Source organism: Piliocolobus tephrosceles, chromosome X, assembly GCF_002776525.5.
Source record: "Piliocolobus tephrosceles isolate RC106 chromosome X, ASM277652v3, whole genome shotgun sequence".
In the NCBI taxonomy this organism is placed as follows: domain Eukaryota; kingdom Metazoa; phylum Chordata; class Mammalia; order Primates; family Cercopithecidae; genus Piliocolobus; species Piliocolobus tephrosceles.
Window position 1 is genome coordinate 55,446,344 of NC_045455.1, and position 8,388 is coordinate 55,454,731.

The following is an 8,388-nucleotide window of genomic DNA, read 5'->3' on the forward strand; positions in this document are numbered from 1 at the left end:
AGAATGGGAGAAAAGCTTTGCTGTCTATCTGACAAAGGTGTAATATCCAGAATCTACAAGGAACTTACGCAAATTTACAAGAAAGAAACAACCCCATTAAAAAGTGGGGAAAAAACATGAATAGACAATTTTGAAGAAAAGATATACATATGGCCAACAAACATATGGAAAAAAAGGTCAATGCCACTGATTATTACAACAAGGCAAATCAAAACCACAGTGAGATATCAGTTTGTGCCAGTCAGAATGGCGATTGTTAAAATGTCAAGAGACAAGACTACATTTTCAGGGATCATTTCTATAGTTTGTTACTAGAGAAGCTTCTCTGAACGTGTAGAGAGCACCAGAACACATAGACACAGGGAGGGGAATATCACACACTGGGGCCTATCAGGGGTGGGGGGCTAGGGGAGGGATAGCATTAGGAGAAATACTTAATGTAGGTGACAGGCTGATGGGTGCAGAAAACCACATGGCACATGTATACCCATGTAATAAAACTGCATATGCTGCACATGTACCCCAGAACTTAATGTATAATAAAAAATAAAAATAAAGAGCATGCTTACAAAATTAAGACTGAATTTCAGAAAGGTCCTCCATCATTATTTTAGTTGAAGGAATTCATTAGGCTCTCTTTCCTTAAAACATATCATCAAGTATGATATGGAGGGTACTCTTTTAAAAAGGGGGGGGGGAGAAGGGATAAAAGGAGAGGAGGAAATAAGATTTACAAAAAGTGAAGTTGGAAGGAGAATCGAGGGGAAGAAAGGAGGATGAGAGAAGAGGACAGAAAAGGAAACAGGAAGAGGAAGGGGGCATAAGGGGAAAAGAAGTAAAAAGCATGCCTATGAATGGTTAACCCTGTCTTACTATACAGGATTAAAAAGATTAAGTATTGCTTCTCAGCCTTTGGCTAAGATAAAGTATAAAACCTGAAGTAGCTGCAAAAGGGAAACAACAGTTGAAACTGTTCCTGTGCAAAATGTTTTGTTTTAAATAATGTTTTGTTTTAAATAAATGTTTTGTTTTAAATAAAGGAGTTTAAGTCAAAATGTCAAGAGACAACAGATGCTGGTGAGGTTGCAGAGAAATAGGAATTCTTTTACACTATTGGTGGGAATGTCAGTTAGTTCAACCATTGTAGAAGACAGTGTGGTGATTCCTCAAAGATTTAGAACCAGAAATACCATGTGACCCAGCAATTCCATTACCAGGTCTATACCCAAAGGAATATAAATCATTCTATAATAAAGATACATGCACACATGTTCATTGCAGCACAATTCACAATAGCAAAGACATGGAATCAACCCAAATGCCCATCAATGATAGACTGGATAAAGAAAATGTGGTACATGTACATGATAGAATACTATGGAGCCATAAAAAGGAGTGAGATCATGTCCTTTGCAGGGACGTGGATGAAGCTGGAAGCCAGTATCCTCAGCAAACAAACACAGGAACAGAAAACCAAACACTACAGGTTCTTGTTTATAAGCAGTAGCTGAACAATGAGAACACCTGGAAACAGGGAGGGGAATAACACACACTGGGACCTGTTGAGAGAGTGCACCAGGGGAGGAGCATTAGGAAAAAGAGCTGATGTATGCTGGACTTAATAAGTAGGTGATGGGTTGATAGGTGGCAGCAAACCTCAAGGTACTCGTTTACCTAAGCAACAAACCTGCACATCCTGCATATGTGCCCGGGACTAAAATAAAATAAAATAAAATAAAATAAAATAAGATAAGATAAGATAAGATAAAATAATTCAAAAAAAGAACAACAACTGATACATTCTGCAGCATAAATAAACCTCAAAATTGGGCAAAATGAAAGAAGTCAGATGCAAAAAACTATACATTGTTTAAATCAAATTATTTACATTGTTCAAAAAAGGCAAATTTACAGTGATGGAAAGAAAGATCAAAGGCAGTATAAGGCTGAGGGTGTGTGGGAGGGTAGATTCATTATTGCCAGGCAAAGTTTTAGGGTAACTGAAGTGTTCTAACGTTGGGTTGTGGTGAACAATTGTACAATTTTGATAAAAATAAAGATAATAGGGGAGAAGTCGGTTCCTTTATTGAGGCACATCACTAAGGAGGTGATAATAGAGTTAGGACCTGTAGGATGGGAAGGATACAAGCTACGTGAGAGTATGGAGGCAAGGATTCAAGTTGTCAAATAACCTGGGTTAGCTTCCCAAGTAAAGACAAAGATCCTGAGAAGGTTTTAGAACAGCAAAAGAAAGAAGATACCAGAGAATGCACTTCTGATCACTGGGGTCTCTGGTAGGGAACTTTGTCTCTAACTCATTAGGCAGCCTTTTATTAACTGCCTCTAGCAAGGGGGCTTTATAGGCATGCACATGGCCACACATTCAGAGGGACTGAGATTTGTTTAATTATTTGTTTTGCCATCTTGAAATTCTGAATACTTTTATCTTTGAACTTGGATTTTGTAAGTGAAACCCAAAGGGGTGATGGAGAATTCATATTGGTAGAGAGATAAGCATAATATGATGTTCTACCATTATTAATTACCATCCGTTTACCTACAATGCTTTCAATGCCCCGTGAGCACATAATTCCAGTGGAACCAGAATGCTTGGGAGTTCAGTGAGAGTCAAAATGAGTAGTATTCAGAGTAAGAGAGTTATGCCTGTGTCTGAACATGGAGGATGGGAATGCCCACAGCCCGACAGCCCTGAGACGGCACACTTTCGATTTGAAATACAACTTTCTTTGAATGCAGAAAGAAGGCAAAGATGTTCTAAGAAACACAAACAATTAAGAAATGATATCATAAACTTTCTTACTCATGTCACTTTCCTGTATTAGCCAGTGAATTACACTGAAAATGATAGAGAAGGAAAGGCAAAGACAGGACGATCCTTTCCTATCTTTGCCTTTCTGTGGAGTGTTGGTAGTGAGTGGATACAGCACAAAGTAAGAGAGTTGAGTTAGTTTCTTGCAAAATTTTCACTCTTCTGGTAATAACAAAATACATATGCATACATGAGCTACAAAATAGAAATCGTGCAATTTCCTTGATCCCATAACCGAACGAAATGTTCTTATATTTGCATTTTGAAACTAACATTATACAACGTAAAGACGAACAGCAAACTTTATGGCAATAAAGTAAAATTTTACTTTTTCTTTACTTAGAATAACATTAGTTAGCAAATTTAAAAATGTCACAAATTTAAAGTTTGTAGAAAATGAGAAAAAAGCTTACGATTTTGGTATCTTTATTGTCACATTTTACCATACATTACTAATAAAAAAACACCATTATTTTTATTTTGCATTGAGCCTTGCAAACTAAATGGCTAGTTCTAATTGCTGAGAGATTTTATCAAACTTACTATTCTGAGGAGGTTAGAGGTTTAAAAACTCTACCTTGCCCAGATGTTACACTTTTCCCTGGTTTAGGTGTATGATCAGAGGTGAGATTTGCATATGTGAGTTATTATGAGACAGTATTTAATTCCTTAGGTTTATATTGTGCCTTCAACTTGAAAAGCTAAATCTAGGCTTGCAAATTTTGCCAATAAATAATTGTTATTGTCCTGTCTTTGCTGTGAAATTGACTAAGACTTTTGAGAGCAGCCTTCTGGGTTATCAAACCAAACTGCTGCTTGCTCACTCCCACATCCCAGTTATTTTGGGATAAGCATATATGGCAGATTTTCACTGAAAAAATACAACAATACAGTCATTCTTCAGTAGGCATAAGGGATTGTTTCCATGACCCCCACACATAAAATCTACAGATGTTCAGGTCTCATATAAAACAGTGTGATATTTGCGCATAACCTATGCATATCCTCCTGCATACTTTAAATCATCTCTAGATTTCTGATAAGAACTAGTACAACGTAAACACTACGGAAATAGTTGTATTTTCAAATTTGTATTATTTGCATGGTATTATTTTTATTGTCATATTTTTCTTTCCAAATATTTTTGATTCACAGTTTATTGAATTCATGGATGTGGAACCTGCAAATGTGGAGGACAGACTGTATTGCTTATTGAAACTTTGAGTTCTTTATATTTACTAGATTATCGATTTTCTTTCTTTCTTCTTTTTCTTTTTTTTTTTTTTTTTTTTTTTTTTTTTTTTTTTTTTTTTTTTTTTGCATGTCAGAGGTTATTTTCTTAAATTATTTTTCTCTTTTTTAACTTGTATTTCAGATTCAGGATGCATATGTGCAAGTTGGCACCTGAGTATATTGCATGATATCGAGGTCTGTGGTATAAATAATCCCATCACCAGGTACTGGGAATAGTGTCCAACAGTTTTTCAACCTTTAACTTCACCTCTCTTCTCCTACCACTATAGTAGTCCCTCATCTTCATGTCCATGAATACTCAATGTTTAGCTCCCATTTATAAGTGAGAACATACTATATTTGGATTTCTGTTCCTGTGTTAATTTGCTTAGGAAAATGACCTCTAACTACATCTCTGTTGCTGGAAAGGTCAGCATTTCATTCATTTTTATGGCTGCATAGTATTTCATGGTGTTTGGGCAAAAGATGTGAACAGACACTTCTCAAAAGAAGACGCACACATGGCCAACACACATGTGAAAAAGCGCTTATGATCACTAATTATCAGAGAAATTCAAATTAAAACCACGGTGAGATACCATCTCACATCAGTCAGAGTGGCTACTATTAAAAAGTCAATAAACAATGAATGTTGGCCAGGCTGTGGAGAAAAGGGAATGCTTAATATTTTATTTATCATACACTGTTGGTGGGAATGCAAATTAGTTCAGCCACTGTGGAAAGCAATTTGGAGATTTCTCAAATAACTTAAAATGGAACTACCATTCAACCCAGCAATCTCATTACTGGGTATATCCTCAAAGAAAACAAATCATTCTACCAAAAAGACTTGCACTCATATGTTCATCACAGAGCTACTTACAATAGCAAAGAGGTGGAATCAACCTAGGTGCACATCAATGGTGGATGAAAGAAAAACAATTTGGTACATTTACTGGATTGTAGAAGTAAATTATCTTCATCACTACTGGCTACAAAATCACAGAAAACAAATAAATAAGCAAAATATAAACAACGGTAACAAGACTATTGACGGCACTGATCAAGCTTATAAAAATTGCCTATTTGTGTCCTGTTTAAAAATTACCACAGCATCACGAGGAGCAGTGGCTCATGCCTGTAATCCTAGCACTTTGGGAGGCCATGGAGGGCACATTGCCTGAGCTCAGAAGCTTGAGACCAACCTGGGCAACATGGTAAAACTCTGTCTCTACTAAAAATACAAAAAAATTACCGGCCGTGATGGCACATGCCTGTAGTCCCAGCTACTTGGGAGACCAAGCACGAGAATTGCTTGGACCTAGGACGCAGAGGTTGAAGTGAGCTAAGATCATGCCACTGTACTCCAGCCTGGGCAACAGAGTGGGACTCTGTCTCAAAAAAGTAAAAAAAAATTAAAATAAAAAAGGAAAAAAAAAAGAAAGAAAAATTACCACATCACTGTAAGAGAAGAAAAAGTCAAGCAAAGATTTAGGAAACTCCAGCAAGAGCCAAAAATATATGTATTTTTTTCTCTAAGTAAATAGAAGAAGTAATAACTGAAAGACAGCAGTGTGCTGAGCTACCAAAAGATATTGCTAAATTTATACATGATATTGCAATGAAAAGGATTAGGGCAGCAATGAAATTGTCCAAGGGAACAACTGACTAGGAGTAAAAGTGCTTAAGTCATAGAACATATTGTTTAGTAATCAAAAACACACACAACAAAATAAAATAAAACATAAAAAACACAGCTCAACAGCATAGAGAGTTAAGGAGTCATGAAGGGTTTGAAAATAGCAACCAGATTTAAGAGTTTTTCTTAAAAAAAATCATAGGATTTTTAGACTTGGGAGGAACAAACCTTCTATCTTACCAGCATTCTTACTCAATTACTTCAGTTGCAGAAGATCCTAGTATTCCGAGATCCAATACAGATGTGGTTGATTTAATACCTCCCTCACTAACATAGCTTTCCTATTTTCATTCCTTCAACAGAATTACCAGGGCCCATTACTTTAACTGTTATCTTGCTAAAACTCTCTAATTTATTTACTATTTTTATTTTGTCTCCTCTGAAATGCAACTTACCAATCCTAGATAAATCCAGCTACCTGACTTCTTCATATCTGTGATAGATATTATAATGTTTAATGTATTATAAAACTGTAGACATAAGTGCTATAATAAATCTGTATAACTCCAATTGTTTTTGTCACTTAGATTTCTTTGTTTCCTTAGGAGTATTTTTTTCTAATATTCCACGAAGGTAGTCTCAGTCAGTTTTTTTTATCTGCATCTTCTAGTTTCCTGATTAAACTGTCAAAGAAAAAACAGGTCAGAGAGAGTTAAACAGTCTAGGAAAACTTGAGTTAAGCCTGCTAAAATAGAGGAGAGAATTGAAGTTAACTCTGCAGAAACAAAAGGCATGAGGGTCGTTAAGCATTGGGATGAGGTAGAGGAAAATACTGAAGAACATCAGGCACAAGATTCGTGAATGTGATTGGGCCATCTGATTTGCTAAATGGTGTTCCTTGAAGCTAGGCTCCTACCTTTTCACAGAGAATGAGAAACTGGGGCAAAGTGGTGGCTCCCAGGTTCTTGAGAAAGACTTTCCTAGTATGTAAAACTGGCAAGAGGCTTGGAGAAGCCTTCCGTCCCAAAGAGGTAAGAGAAAGAATTTAGAATAAAAAGTTTTTTCGAGTAAATGCCCAGAGAAAATGGAGGCCCAGGCACATAGGAAGAAATCTGCCTAAAGATTGGTCAAGCTGAGGGAAAATATAAAGCCTTCTTGGACATCCTCACTTGCCCCCACTTAGCTAATTACTTCTACTTCACATTAGTCTTTCATTAGACCTATGGGTTAACCTGTCTTTCTTCCCTGGAAGGTGCTTTTCCTCATTTCTGCACACGTCCATCCAATCTAAGCTCCTTTCTCTGTGTTTTGCATTTTATTTCCTTGATTTGCTTGGTAATATCCATTAATTTTCCTTGTAGTCTCTTATATTTTCAACTTCTTTGTCTCTGTTTGCTCCTTCTTATTAGCATCAAATCGTTTTCAAAACAATAACAAAACAGCCAAATCCCATTTATTACACCATTCTGTTATTCAACTTCTCTTTAGAGCCAATTTTATTGAAATATTTTATGAATCACAGTCCTCTAGTCTTAATTTCCTACTTCTATACCCACCCATACTTTTTCTCTGCATCACTTATGTAAACTTTATTTTATAATAAAAAGCAATGGCCATTTTGTTTCCCCTATTATATTTGATATTTCAGTATCATTTTGAGGCACTGAATATACCATTTGCTTAGTTATTTACTTAACTACTATAATACTGTAATTTTCTCATTTTACACTTGAGGATCAGACACTTTTTGTTTTTTCCACAGGTTTTACTCTGCCTTTTCCCAAATGCTCATGTAAGAACCATGTCCTTAATGCTATTGTTTTCTTCTCCTCTACTTACACTCTCTAGCATGTTGCATTCATGCCTTTTATCATTCATGGGCTAATAGATTCTAACTATATATTTACTCGCATATCTTTCTCCTCAGTTCCGGACCATACAAAAAAATAATCTCACTATGGACATACATGTGGCATAAAACTAACCCATTTAATACTGAACTCATAACCTTTGCCCTTCTACCTTCAAAACTGTCCTTCCATTTCTCTCCATTGTTTTTTAGATGACAACATTTATCTAACAGAAATCTGAGAGTCAAGGATTTACATCATCCTTGACTCCTTTCTCTTTTACTTATTTCACCTCAAATACCAAGGCATGTCGTTTCTAAATGCTCTACTCCCTTAAATCTGTGAATTTTTCTCTATTTTAGTGGTTGATTTTCTACTTTAGGTCCATCTAGATTACTGTAATAGCCTGTCTGTATTTAACTTTGTCCCTTTCTTGGAAATTATTTATCTAGCACTATGTAATCTGGCTATTTTATTTACTTCAAAACTTTTGATACAGTGTTTTTAATTTCAAAAAATTTTTGAAATAGTTAAGCAACTACTACTACTTACCACTTCAGGCAAATGCTCCTTAATCAACACCAACTTTTGTTCTAGATTTGTATCTCTCTTAATTGCCTTTGAGTTCTTCAGACATTAAATGTCTTAAAACCTTGAGTTTTGGTATTTTCCTTTTCTTCTGCCTGAAATACACTCTCTACTCCCTCCCTTTACACCACCTCTCACTGGGTCTATTAGTTAGCTGTGCTGCAGTAGCAAACGTTCAACAACAGATATATTGTTAACTCACTCATTTTGCATGCTGCCTTTATGGGTCAGCTACTATGACTTTACTA

At 35.8% G+C, this 8,388-nt stretch overlaps 1 pseudogene; it reads left to right on the top strand.

Moving 5' to 3' along the window:
- Positions 1-273: 273 nt before the first annotated feature.
- Positions 274-356, top strand: LOC111529331 (annotated as a pseudogene).
- The last annotated feature ends 8,032 nt before the right edge of the window (positions 357-8,388 follow it).